The sequence below is a fragment of the Phyllobates terribilis genome, unplaced genomic scaffold, assembly GCF_046119375.1.
Source record: "Phyllobates terribilis strain yellow unplaced genomic scaffold, ASM4611937v1 Scaffold_2__4_contigs__length_985480577, whole genome shotgun sequence".
Classification (NCBI taxonomy): domain Eukaryota; kingdom Metazoa; phylum Chordata; class Amphibia; order Anura; family Dendrobatidae; genus Phyllobates; species Phyllobates terribilis.
Window position 1 is genome coordinate 89,350,710 of NW_027362762.1, and position 13,938 is coordinate 89,364,647.

The following is a 13,938-nucleotide window of genomic DNA, read 5'->3' on the forward strand; positions in this document are numbered from 1 at the left end:
AGCAGTGACATACCGTAACTTGAAGCTAATGGGGTCCGATGCAAAATCTCCAACTGGTCCCTACATTACTGTGGTTTTTTTTTGTATTGATCTTCTCATATGGGTCAAAAGGACCATTATGGTGCTCTAGGCTGTATTGCCCAGGTTCAACTGCAACCCTTTCACCAACTATAGTTATTCTCCTGTCTTTAAGGCTTATTTAAGATAATCTGTCACCGAGTCAAAAGTAGCCAGTTTTTTGGTTGTTTTTTTCCCACTGCTTACCTGAGTATTTAGCTTTTTTTCTGTTTTTAAATCCGCCATACGCTCCAGAGATATAGGCCTTTTTGTGTACTACTAATTTTTACACCGCTCACAGGGTAATAATGCAGAGTATCCTAAAGACATGCCCCAGAGGATCCTGTGATCCACTCCCTCTTAATAAAAGTTATAAAAATGAGCACTAAATAAAAAGACCCATATCTCTGTTACTGTATGGTGGATTTAAAAAAAAAAGCAGCGAAAAAAGCAGAATACTCAGGGAATCAGCGGGAATAAAATAAAGAAAAACCTGTCCAATTCAGACATGGTCATACTTCTGTCTAGATATTTAGGCTGGATCTATACATAGAGTGATAAAAGGCACAAGGTTCATGGAAAATGGAAATAAAAAATATAATGCTGTGATATCCTCCCTGATTAAAGCACTAAGATGAAATGTCTTCAAGAGGTGTAGAAAACCCCAGTTGATATTTATTATTACCAGATAGCCTGGTATTTTGTAAAGGGGTCGATTTATATTTGGTCTATGAAATATTGTACAAATTACAGTCATGGCCAATAGTGTTGGCACCCTTAAAATTGTTCCAGAAAATGAAGTATTTCTCCCAGAAAATTACTGCAATTCCACATGTTTTGTTATAGACATGTTTGTCCTTTGTGTGTATTGGAACAACACAAAAAAAAAACAGAGATAAAAAGGCAAATTGGACATAATTTCACACAAAGCTCCAAAAATGGCCCAGACAAAATAAATAACTGCAATCAATCGCTTCCCATAACCATCAACAAGCTTCTTACACTTCTCAGTTGGAATCTTGGACTCTTCTTTTGCAAACTGCTCTAGGTCTCTCATATTTGAATGCGCCTTCTCCCAACAGCAATTTTAAGATCTCTTCACAGGTGATCAATGGGATTTAGATCCGGACTCATTGCTGCCTCTTCAGAACTCTCCAGTTCTTTGTTTCCATCCATTTCTTGGAGCTTCTTGAAGTAGGTTTGGTGTCATTGCCCTGCTGGAAGACTCACGACCTAGGATGCAAACCCACCTTTTTGACACCGGGCACTACATTGCGGCCCAAAATCCGTTGGTAATCTTCAGGTTTCAGGATGGCTTGCACACAGTCAAGGCACCCAGTGCCAGTGGCAGCAAAACCACCCCAAAACATCTTTGAACCTTCACCATAAGTGACTTTAGATATTGTGTTCTTTTCTTTGTAGGCCTCATTCCGTTTTTGGTAAACATTAGTATGATGTGCTTTACCAAAAAGCTCTATCTTGGTCTTATCTGTCCGCAAGATGCTTTCCCAGAAGGATTTTGGCTTACTCACGTATATTTTGGCAAACATATTTAAGTCTCTGTTTCATTTAATTTAAATGTCAACGGATAGTTTGCGCTGACAGTAATGTACCCTGAGCCTGCAGGACAGCTTGAATTTTTTTAGGACTTGATTGGGGCTGCTTATCCACCATCCGGATTGCCCTGCGTTGCAACCTTTCATCAATTTTTCTCTGCCGTACACATCCAGGGAGATTATCTACAGTGCCATGGGTTGTAAATTTCTTATGTTGCACACTGTGGACAAAGGAACATTAAGATCTCTGGAGATGGACTTGTAACCTTGAGATTGTTGATATTTTTCAACAATCTTGGTTCTCAAGTCCTCAGACAGTTGTCTTCTCTTTCTGTTCTCCATGCTTAGTGTGACACACACAGACACACAATGCAAAGATTGAGTCAACTTCTCTCCTTTTTATCTGGTTTCAGGTGTGATTTTCATATTGCCCACACCTGTTACTTGCCATGGGTCAGTTTGAACGAACATCACATGCTTGAACCAAAGTTGTTTACCCACAATTTTGGAAAGGTGCCAACAATTTTGTCTGGCCCATTTTTGGGGTTTTGTGTGAAATGCTGTCCAATTCGCCATTTTTTCTCTTTTTTTGTGTTTCAATACAGTACATACAAAGGAAATAAAAACATTCTGCACCTGTGTTACCTCCTTCTAACAAAAGGGGGCCCTGCTGCGTCATGGTGTGCATTTTTCTTGAAATCTTGGCTGGTGAGTACCATTGCCTTTTGCTATTTTCTAATTTGACTTTGGAATTTTTTTTAAAAAAATCTGTTTATTGTTCTGGCTATGCTGTCTGAACTAAAAACGTGTATAGCAAAACGTGTAATTCCAATAATTTTATGGGAGAAATACTTCATTTTCTGGAACAATTTCAATGGTGCCAACACTTTTCCATGCCTGTATATATTCATTATACTATGAAAGGGGAAGATTACCTTTAAATACACAATGCAAATAGCACCCACTAATGGTTTGCAGAATTAGATAATATATATATTACATATAATATATATAGTACATATAATGATGTGATGATTATTTCTCTCCGTAGAGTGCTGGCTCCGTGCATATTTGATGCAAACAACTATAAACCAAGAGAAACAGTTGAATAACTTGCAGGTAACTGTAGGAAGTAAGACTCCATGCTGTTCCTCTTCCTACTAACCATGTGTATTCCAATCAATAGTAGACTAGAAGCTAATCTTAATAATATTTTTTTCATAGTACATAAGTAGATGTTTACATTTTTTTTAGATTTTTTTAAAATTTGATATTATAGTCTAGCTAAGATGTGTTATCTTAAGTTCCTAAATAAAGTCAAAATTATTCTTTAATATACCGTATATACTCGAGTATAAGCCGACCCGAATATAAGCTGAGGCACCTAATTTTACCACAAAAACTGGGAAAAGTTATTGACTCGAGTATAAGCCTAGGGTGGGAAATGCAGCAGCTACTGATAAATTTCCCCATCCTGGTAAGTATTGCCCACTCATCACCAATCCTGGTATGCATGGCACCCCTCATCCCCAATCCTGGCATGCATGGCACCCCTCATCCCCAGTCCTGATATGTATGGCCCCCTCATCCCCAATCCTCATATGTATGGATCCCTCATCCCCAATTCTGGTATACATGGCCCCATCATTCCCAATTCTGGTATGCATGGCCCCATCATCCCCAGTTCTGGTATGCATGGCACCCCTCATCCCCAATCCTAGTATGCATGGCCCCATCATCCTCAATCCTGGTATGTATGGCAATGGCACCCCTCATCGACAATCCTGGTATGTATGGCACCCCTCATCGCCAATCCTGATATACATGGCACCCCTCATCCTCAATCCTGGTATGCATGGCTCCCCTCATCCCCAATCCTGATATACATGGCTCCCCTCATCCCCAATCCTTATATGCATGGCTCCCCTCATCTCCAATCCTGATATGCATGGCTCCCCTCATCCCCAGTCCTGATATGTATGGCCCCCTCATTCCAAATCCTGATATGCATGGCCCCCTCATCCCCAATCCTGATATGCATGGCCCCCTCATCCCCAATCTTGATATGCATGGCCCCCTCATCCCCAATCCTGATATGCATGGCACCCATCATCCCCAATCCGGGTATGCATGGCCCCATCATCCCCAATCCTGGTATGTATGGCTCCTCTCATCCCCAATCCTGATATGCATGGCCCCCTCATCTCCAATCCTGATATGCATTGCCCCCTCATCCCCAATCTTGATATGCATGGCCCCCTCATCCCCAATCCTGGTATGTATGGCCCCCTCATCCCCAATCCTGGTATGTATGGCCCCCTCATCCCCAATCCTGGTATGTATGGCAACCCTCATCCCCAATCCTGGTATGTATGGCACCCCTCATCGCCAATCCTGGTATGTATGGCACCCCTCATCCTCAATCCTGGTATGCATGGCACCCCTCATCCTCAATCCTGGTATGCATGGCTCCCCTCATCCTCAATCCTGGTATGCATGGCTCCCCTCATACCCAATCCTTGTATGTATGGCACCCCTCATCCCCAATCCTGGTATGCATGGCACCCCTCATCCCCAATCCTGGTATGCATGGCCCCCTCATCCCCAGTCCAAGTATGCATGGCCCCCTCATCCTCAATCCTGATATGCATGGCCCCCTCAAACCCAATCCTGGTATGTATGGCCCCTCTATTGTGGTTTGCATGGCCCCCCATCGCTGCACACATTAAAAAAAATAAACACTCATACTCCCCTTCCTCCCCTCTGCTCCATCGCTGCTCCATGGGCGTGGAGAAGGGTGAATATGCATTCTCTTTAGTAGCAGGCCCAGAGGATCACTGAGCCGCAGCTAGCTGCGGTGCTGCTGACATTGTGCGCATGCTATTAAAGAAATGAATATTCACCCCTCTCCACTCCTATGGGCATGGAGAAGAGTGAATTTTCATTTCCCTTTAGCAGCGGGCACACGTTGTAGCTGCAGCAGCCGGCTACTGCGTGTGCCCCGCTCCTCTGCCGCCGCATTCCCCCGCCCCTACTATCCACCATAGGACTATATATACCCGAGTATAAGCCGAGGGGGGCTTTTTCAGCCTAAAAAATGGGCTGAAAAAGTCGGCTTATACTCCAGTATATACGGTATGTTTATTTTTCGATATGAAAACTGGGGTCCTGTGGACCCTACGCAACTGATAGTGTAAGTAATTTGGTAAGATTAATGGAATAAAAATGATCAGGTCTCCTGTCTATCCCCATCCACTGATCGAACAGCGTTTCTTTAATCTGAATAGATAAATTATGAATCATACAAGTGCTGCAGTGTTTGAAGAATGTCGTTCTATTCTGCAACGTTGCATATACACATGAGGCAAGACGAGATGTTTTTTACTCCGGACTAGTCATGCCTCTTCTGATCCCATATTAAAGAGAGATCAAGGACACCAGACGTTCTCCTTTGGTAACTTTTTTGGTACAGAAAAATCACAATGTTAATACCTTGCAGGCCCTTCATCAAGCCATATAGTGTAACGGGTCTGGGAGGCGGAACCTCTGAGCTACTATACAAGGGGGCGGTCCTTGTAAGGGAGCGGGTGGCGACCAGGGAAGACGGGCAGGCAGTCACAGCAGGTGACCGGGACAGTCTCTGAGTGAACGGGCTGGAGGTCACGGCAAGTGACCGGGGCAGTCTCTGGATGAACGGGCAGGAGGTCACGGCAAGTGACCGGGGCAGTCTCTGGATGAACGGGCAGGAGGTCACGGCAAGTGACCGGGGCAGTCTCTGGATGAACGGGCAGGAGGTCACGGCAAGTGACCGGGGCAGTCTCTGGGTGAACGGGCAGGAGGTCACGGCAAGTGACCGGGGCAGTCTCTGGGTAAAGGGTAGGTACGACCTGTGATGGCAGAGCCTCCAGGTAGGCTAGCAGGCAGATGGTAGATGTGTGCTCCCAGGTGAGCAAGCGAGAGTCTCTGGAATGGCAGGTGGTCACAGCACGTGACGGCGGAGCCTCCAGGTAGGCTAGCAGGCAGGTAACAGGTGTGCGCTCCCAGGTGAGTGGGCAGGAGACTCTGGAATGGCAGGTGGTCACAGCACGTGACGGCGGAGCCTCCAGGTAGGCTAGCAGGCAGGTAGCAGATGTGCGCTCCCAGGTGAGCGGGCAAGCTGGTCCATAGAAAGACTGACAGGAGTAGGAAGGCAGACCGTCGGACCTCAGGCTAGCAAGCAGGTAGGAGGAATGTCAGGCAGGAAACAGACAGCAAACTGGCAGGATTCTGGCAGGTAACTGGCAGGTAACTGGCAGGTAACTGGCAACGGGACCTGAGGGCTGAAGCAGAGTAGTGAACAGTGCAACAACATTGCTCGGGCACCTCCATTTTGGAGGAGGTGCCTTAAATATGGGAGGTCCTCAGGCAATTGGAGAGGGGGAACGCGCGCTCGTGCGCCCTAAGCACACTGCCGGGTAAGGAGCGCGTGCCGGAAGCAGCGGGGAGAGAAGCGCTGGAGGACGCCGCGCCAGGAGCGAGGAGGTGAGAGGGACGGCGTCTCTGCCTAGTACGGGGCAGAGACGCCGATGCTACAGTACCCCCCCCCTTTAGGCCCCCTCTTTTTTTGGCCAGAAAGAAATTTTTCAAGGAGAAGCGGGGCGTTGATGTTCTCCCTGGGTTCCCAAGTTCTCTCCTCAGGACCAAACCCCCTCCAATCTACCAGAAAAAAAGGTCTTTCCTCTTACCCTCTTGGAGGCCAGAATACTCTCTACCTCAAAGACGTCATCAGCGGAAACCGGAGCAGGAGGGGCACCTGGATTATTGGAAAAAGAGTTAAAGACAACGGGTTTGAGGAGAGATACGTGGAAGGAGTTGGGAATCCGTAGGGTGGCCGGGAGTTTTAATTTGTAGGCCACAGGGTTAATTTGCCTGAGGACTTCGAAGGGACCGATGAATCGAGGACCCAACTTGAAGGAGGGTACTTTGAGCCACACATGTTTGGACGAGAGCCAAACCTTGTCTCCCGGACGGAATTGAGGCGGATCCAGACGTCTCTTATCAGCATATCTCTTCATCCGCTCAGAGGACAGAAGAAGAGCGGACCTGGTACTCTCCCAAATAGTAGAAAATTCGCTGACAAGAGACTCCGCAGCAGGGTTGTCCACAGAAACGGAGACAGGGAGCGGAATCCGGAGGTGCTGGCCATAGACAATAAAGAACGGGGACTTGGAAGAGGATTCGCTCTCGTGGTTATTATAAGAGAACTCAGCCCAAGGAAGGAGGTCCACCCAATCAGAATGGTGGGCATTAACAAAGTGCCGGAGATAGCTGGTAAGGATCTGATTGATCCGCTCCACTTGACCATTGGACTGAGGGTGGTAAGCGGAGGAGAAGTCCAGGGTGACGTGCAGCAGTTTACATGTGGCTCTCCAGAAGCGTGAGGTAAACTGAACCCCTCGATCCGACACGATGTGGAGGGGTAGGCCATGGAGACGGAAGATATGGCGAATAAAGTCCTTAGCCAGCTCAGGTGCAGACGGAAGACCAGGCAGGGGAATGAAGTGGGCCATTTTAGAGAAGCGGTCCGCGACCACCCAAATGACAGTACACCCGGCAGAGACAGGAAGATCGGTAATGAAGTCCATAGCGATGTGTTGCCACGGGGCAACAGGTATGGGAAGCGGCAGGAGATGACCAGCTGGTAAGTGTCTGGGAATTTTGTTGCGGCCACAAGATGAACAGGCAGAGACGAAGTCTACCACATCCTTACGCAGGGTAGACCACCAGTAATGCCGGGAAATGAGTAGGAACGTCTTCTTTTGGCCGGCATGGCCAGCTAGTTTAGAAGAATGACCCCAGCGAAGAACCCTCTCACGGTCTGGAGGCGCCACGAACATCTTGCCGGGTGGAAGACGAGTCAAATCCAAGGGGGCCACATTCATCACCTTGGAGGGGTCGATAATGTGCATAGGCTCCTCCTCTTGGTCGGAGGACAGGAAGGATCGGGACAAGGCATCAGCTTTGACATTTTTGTCCGCCGGGCGGAAATGAAGGATGAAATCGAAGCGGGCAAAGAACAAAGACCACCGGGCTTGACGTGGATTAAGGCTCTGGGCATTTTGGAGATATGCCAGGTTCTTGTGATCCGTATAGATGATCACCGGGTATAGAGCCCCTTCAAGCAGGTAACGCCACTCCTCCAGCGCCAATTTAACGGCAAGCAGTTCTCGGTCTCCTATGGAGTAATTGCGCTCAGAGGAGGAGAAGATTTTAGAGAAAAAGCCGCAGGTTACCATTCTCCCGGAGGAAGACTTCTGGGTGAGCACCGCTCCGGCTCCAGAGGAGGAGGCATCAACCTCCAGGTAGAACTGTTTGTTGCAGTCCGGACGGTGCAGCACAGGGGCAGAGGAGAAGGCTTGTTTCAGGGAAAGGAAGGCCTCCTCAGCTTCGGATGACCATACCTTGGGATTTGCTCCCTTACGGGTGAGCGCAGATATGGGCGCAGTCCGTGACGAGAAGTGAGGAATGAAGAGACGATAGTAATTAGCGAAGCCCAGGAATCGCTGTATCGCCTTCAAGCCCTCCGGACGGGGCCACTTTAGGACAGCAGAGAGCTTCTCGGGATCCATTCGCAAGCCTGTCTGGGAGATAACATAGCCCAAGAAAGGAAGAGAGGTCTGCTCAAAAAGGCACTTCTCGTATTTAGCATAGAGGTGGTTCTGCCTGAACCTAAGCAGGACCTGACGAACATCCCTCCGGTGTGTGGGAAGATCCGGAGAGAAGACCAAGATGTCGTCCAGGTATACCACCACGCAGGAGTAAAGAAGGTCACGGAAGATGTCGTTGACCAGTTCTTGGAAGACGGCGGGAGCATTGCAGAGACCGAAGGGCATCACACGGTACTCATAGTGTCCGTCCCGGGTATTAAATGCTGTTTTCCACTAGTCTCCCTGACGGATACGGACCAGGTTATAAGCTCCACGTAGATTCAGCTTGGAGAAGATCCTGGCGCCTTTAAGACGATCAAATAACTCTATAGTCAATACAGGGGCGTAGCGAGCCGTCTTTCTTTTTGACAAAGAAGAATCCGGCTCCAGCCGGGGAGGTAGATTTCCGGATAAATCCCCTAGCCAGATTCTCTTCAATGTACTCAGACATGGCCCGGGTCTCGGCTGCAGACAATGGGTAGATACGCCCACGGGGAGGAGTGGTGCCAGGTACCAGGTCGATCGGGCAGTCATATGGCCTATGGGGTGGCAACGTCTCTGCTTCCTTCTTACCGAAGACGTCCGCATAGGGCCAGTAAGGAGCCGGGAGACCTGGTAAATTAGCTGGAGTAGGCGGAGGGCGAACTGGGCGGACCGGAACCAGGCAGGTCCTCTGGCAGTCTGAACCCCATCGGAGTACTTCACCGGATCGCCAGTTCAATACGGGTTCGTGTGTCTGGAGCCAAGGTAGACCTAGCAACAGGGAGTGAGAAAGTCCGGACAACACATGGAATGAGATTTCCTCAGAGTGCAGCATTCCCACCTGCAGGGTTATGGGTTCAGTGACGAGCAGGATGGTCTCCGAGAGAAGTCTTCCATCCACGGAGGCGACTGATAATGGTTCAGCCAGGGACTTGGTGGGAATACGGTATCTCTCTACCAGAGACTGGGAGATGAGGTTTCCAGCAGCTCCAGAATCCAGGTGGGCAAGTTCAAAGTGACGGTTTTCTCCCCAAGCAATAGAGACCGGTAAAGTCAGAGACGGAGAGGGCTTACTTTTGTCTAGGACGACCTCTCTGAGCGGTCCTAGACACTGGCGTTTCCCGGCTTCTCCGGGCAGGAACGGATGAAGTGCTCCATACTGCCACAATAGAAACAGCTTCCCTCGGCTCGGTGAGATTCTTGGCGAGATTTGACCATCTTGGTCAGGTCGATCTGCATAGGTTCAGGCGAGGGCGCCCGCGGAGTGACTGATTGAGAGGCAGGTCTCAGGGAAGTAGGAGCAGAGCAAGAAAAGTCTTTCTCCCAGGTAGTCTCTTTGGCACGTTCTTGGAACCGGATGCCAATCCGGGTAGCTAGTGACACCAGGTCATCCAGAGTGGTAGGAATGTCCCGACCAGCTAACTCGTCCTTAATCCGACCGGAAAGACCCTCCCAGAAGACGGACACCAGAGCCTCATTTTCCCAGGCAAGCTCAGAAGCGAGGGTGCGGAACCGTATGGCATATTGGCCCACGGTGAGACTCCCTTGGCGGAGACGTAGCAGTGAGGAGGCAGAAGAGGTTTTCCGTCCAGGTTCATCGAAGACTTTCCGGAAAGCAGCGAGGAAAGACGGCAGGTCGGACACCAGGGGATCCCCTCTCTCCCACAGGGGATTTAGCCATGCCAGTGCCTCCCCAGTAAGATGGGACATGATGAAGGCCACCTTGGCTCGATCGGAGATGAACTGGTATGCCAATAGCTCAAAGTGCAGGGTGCACTGGTTTATGAAACCCCGAGCTAAAGTAGGTTCGCCGGCAAAGCATGGAGGTGCCAGAAGCCGAGGTCCATAGTCGGGTACCATGAAGGGACTGGATTGCGGTACCGCAGGAATGGGCACGGCTGGACCAGAGGTAGACATAGACAAGTCACACAATGCGCCTAGACGAGAGTTAACGGACCGTAGATAGGACAGTACCATCTCCTGCTGAGTTTTCTGACGTAAGACTTCCTGGTGCAGATCGGAGATCTGGGGGCCACCGGGTTCCATGGCCTGAGCAAACTGTAACGGGTCTGGGAGGCGGAACCTCTGAGCTACTATACAAGGGGGCGGTCCTTGTAAGGGAGCGGGTGGCGACCAGGGAAGACGGGCAGGCAGTCACAGCAGGTGACCGGGACAGTCTCTGAGTGAACGGGCTGGAGGTCACGGCAAGTGACCGGGGCAGTCTCTGGATGAACGGGCAGGAGGTCACGGCAAGTGACCGGGGCAGTCTCTGGATGAACGGGCAGGAGGTCACGGCAAGTGACCGGGGCAGTCTCTGGATGAACGGGCAGGAGGTCACGGCAAGTGACCGGGGCAGTCTCTGGATGAACGGGCAGGAGGTCATGGCAAGTGACCGGGGCAGTCTCTGGGTAAAGGGTAGGTACGACCTGTGATGGCAGAGCCTCCAGGTAGGCTAGCAGGCAGATGGTAGATGTGTGCTCCCAGGTGAGCAAGCGAGAGTCTCTGGAATGGCAGGTGGTCACAGCACGTGACGGCGGAGCCTCCAGGTAGGCTAGCAGGCAGGTAACAGGTGTGCACTCCCAGGTGAGCGGGCAGGAGTCTCTGGAATGGCAGGTGGTCACAGCACGTGACGGCGGAGCCTCCAGGTAGGCTAGCAGGCAGGTAGCAGATGTGCGCTCCCAGGTGAGCGGGCAAGCTGGTCCATAGACAGACTGACAGGAGTAGGAAGGCAGACCGTCGGACCTCAGGCTAGCAAGCAGGTAGGAGGAATGTCAGGCAGGAAACAGACAGCAAACTGGCAGGATTCTGGCAGGTAACTGGCAACGGGACCTGAGGGCTGAAGCAGAGTAGTGAACAGTGCAACAACATTGCTCGGGCACCTCCATTTTGGAGGAGGTGCCTTAAATATGGGAGGTCCTCCGGCAATTGGCCGGGGACTCCTTAGGACGGCGCGCGCGGTCCCTTTAAGAGAGGGGGAGCGCGCGCGCCCTAAGCACACTGCCGGGGAAGGAGCGCGTGCCGGAAGCAGCGGGGAGAGAAGCGCTGGAGGACGCCGTGCCAGGAGCGAGGAGGTGAGAGGGACGGCGTCTCTGCCTAGTACGGGGCAGAGACGCCGATGCTACATATAGAAAGAGAGTTGCACTCATTACAGGTGGAAGAAAGCGATTCCGGCACATAAACAGGAAAGGGTTCTTTACAGTCAGAGCAGTCAGACTGTGGAATGCCGACCACAAGAAGTAGTGATGGCCGACACTATAACAGCTTTTATACAAGGGCTGGATGATTTCCTCGATACACATAACATTGTGGGTTACAGTTAAATTAGACAAAATGTACAATTGGGGGAGGAAGATTGAACTTGATGGACCTATGTCTTTATTCAACCTACGTTACTAGGTTACTAAATCTCTGTTTCTTATGGCTTGATAAAGGCGCTGCGCGGCCAAAACATTGTGATTTTTCTGTACCAATAAAGTTACCAAAGAAGGACTTCTTGTGCCCTGGTTCCTGGATTTCTCTATTTTGCTATAACCTTGTAGAGGGTTACAACAGAGTGGTGCACGGGACTCATATATTGCAAGTATAAAGATACAATATATGGCACATGAAATTCACCCCAAGGCCATCGGGGCTGGCAAGGAGGGGTAGAAAGACAGAACAGAACAAACATCACTGAACCATGGGAAGGTAGGAAAAGTCTTACTGGACCTAGAGAAATGAGTATCAATCCCTCCATTACCCTAAACCACCATGTGAATGGACTTTAACCATCAGGGAAGGAGCTTTTACATGGAAACAAGCATTGGTTCATCCTTACCCTTGACCACAAGGGATGCAACCACGAAGTACCCCAATAGTCTAGACCACCAGGGAAGTGATGTAATACAAGAAGCAGTCAGTGTGTAGTTCATTAGATAGAAACTGGCACTAGGTTTGGTACCACTCAAGCAAGAGAGTGTAGACGAGGTTTAGGATTCCAAAAACAGCCATGTCAAAACCCTTTGGTATTAGGCGAGGAAAGGATTTATACCTCACCAAGATCAGTTTGAGAGTAAAGTAGCAGCGGGAACATGTGTATTGTGCATATGAAGCTGAGGACCATGCTGGCCATGCACAATGAAGTGGCAAATGCTGTCCTCTGCTTTATCTTTATCTGGTGGTTTAGTGGCATCAAACCCAAAAAAGTAATTGCAATCAGTGGAGAAGTAATGTATTCCCCTGGTTAGGAGCCTTTAATAGATTGCCATATCAAATAAATGGCGCTTACTTGCGTATAGCGAATACACTGTGTGCAGAATTATTAGGCAAATTAGTATTTTGATCACTTTGATACTTTTTATACATGTTGTCCTACTCCAAGCTGCATAGGCTTGAGAGCCAACTACCAATTAAGTAAATCTGGTGATGTGCATCTCTGTAATGAGGAGGGGTGTTGACTAATGACATCAACAACCTATATAAGGTGTGCTTAATTATTAGGCAACTTCCTTTCCTTTGGCAAAATGGGTCAGAAGAGAGATTTGACGGGCTCTGAAAAGTCCAAAATTGTGAGATGTCTTGCAGAGGGATGCAGCAGTCTTGAAATTTCCAAACTTTTGAAGCGTGATCAACGAACAATCAAGCGTTTCATGGCAAATAGCCAACAGGGTCGCAAGAAGCGTGTTGGCCAAAAAAGGCGCAAAATAACTGTCCATGAATTGAGGAAAAGCAAGCGTGAAGCTGCCAAGATGCCATTCACCACCAGTTTTGCCATATTTCAGAGCTGCAACGTTACTGGAGTATCAAAAAGCAAAAGGTGTGTGATACTCAGGGACATAGCCACGGTAAGGAAGGCTGAAAAACAACCAACTTTGAACAAGAAACATAAGATAAAACATCAAGAATGGGCCAAAAAATATTTTAAGACTGATTTTTCAAAGGTTTTATGGACTGATGAAATGAGAGTGACTCTGGATGGCCCAGATGGATGGGCCAGAGGCTGGATCGGTAAAGGGCAGAGAGCTCCACTCCGACTCAGACGCCAGCAAGGTGGAGGTGGGGTACTGGTATGGGCTGGTATCATCAAAGATGAACTTGTGGGACCTTTTCGGGTTGAGGATGGAGTGAAGCTCAACAACCAGACCTATTGCCAGTTTCTGGAAGACAACTTCTTCAAGCAGTGGTACAGGAAGAAGTCGGTATCGTTCAAGAAAAACATGATTTTTATGCAGGACAAAGCTCCATCACATGCATCCAACTACTCCACAGCGTGGCTGGCCAGTAAAGGTCTAAAAGAAGAAAAAATAATGACATGGCCCCCTTGTTCACCTAATCTGAACCCCATAGAGAACCTGTGGTCCATCATATAATATGAGATCTACAGGGAGGGAAAACAGTACACCTCTGGGAACAGTGTCTGGGAGGCTGTGGTGGCTGCTGCACGCAATGTTGATCGAAAACAGATCAAGCAACTGACAGAATCTATGGATGGAAGGCTGTTGAGTGTCATCATAAAGAAAGGTGGCTATATTCATCACTCATTTTTGGGGTTTTTGTTTTTGCATGTCAGAAATGTTTATTTCTAAATTTTGTGCACTGATATTGGTTTACCCGGTGAAAATAAACAAGTGAGATGGGATTATATTTGGTTTTTATTAAGTTGCCTAATAATTCTGCAC

The 13,938-nt window shown here is 48.9% G+C and overlaps 1 protein-coding gene across 3 annotated transcripts in view; it reads left to right on the forward strand.

The window, feature by feature from the left end:
• ELMOD1 (ELMO domain containing 1) overlaps positions 1-13,938 on the forward strand; it is a 135,752-nt gene that overhangs the window by 69,518 nt on the left and 52,296 nt on the right. The window contains exon 3 of one of the 3 annotated variants that reach the window (XM_073662198.1): positions 2,665-2,732. The exons of the other annotated variants lie outside the window; for them this stretch is intronic. The gene's annotated coding sequence lies outside the window, so the exon portion shown is untranslated. The remainder of the gene's footprint in view (positions 1-2,664; positions 2,733-13,938) is intronic. 3 annotated transcript variants of the gene reach the window in all.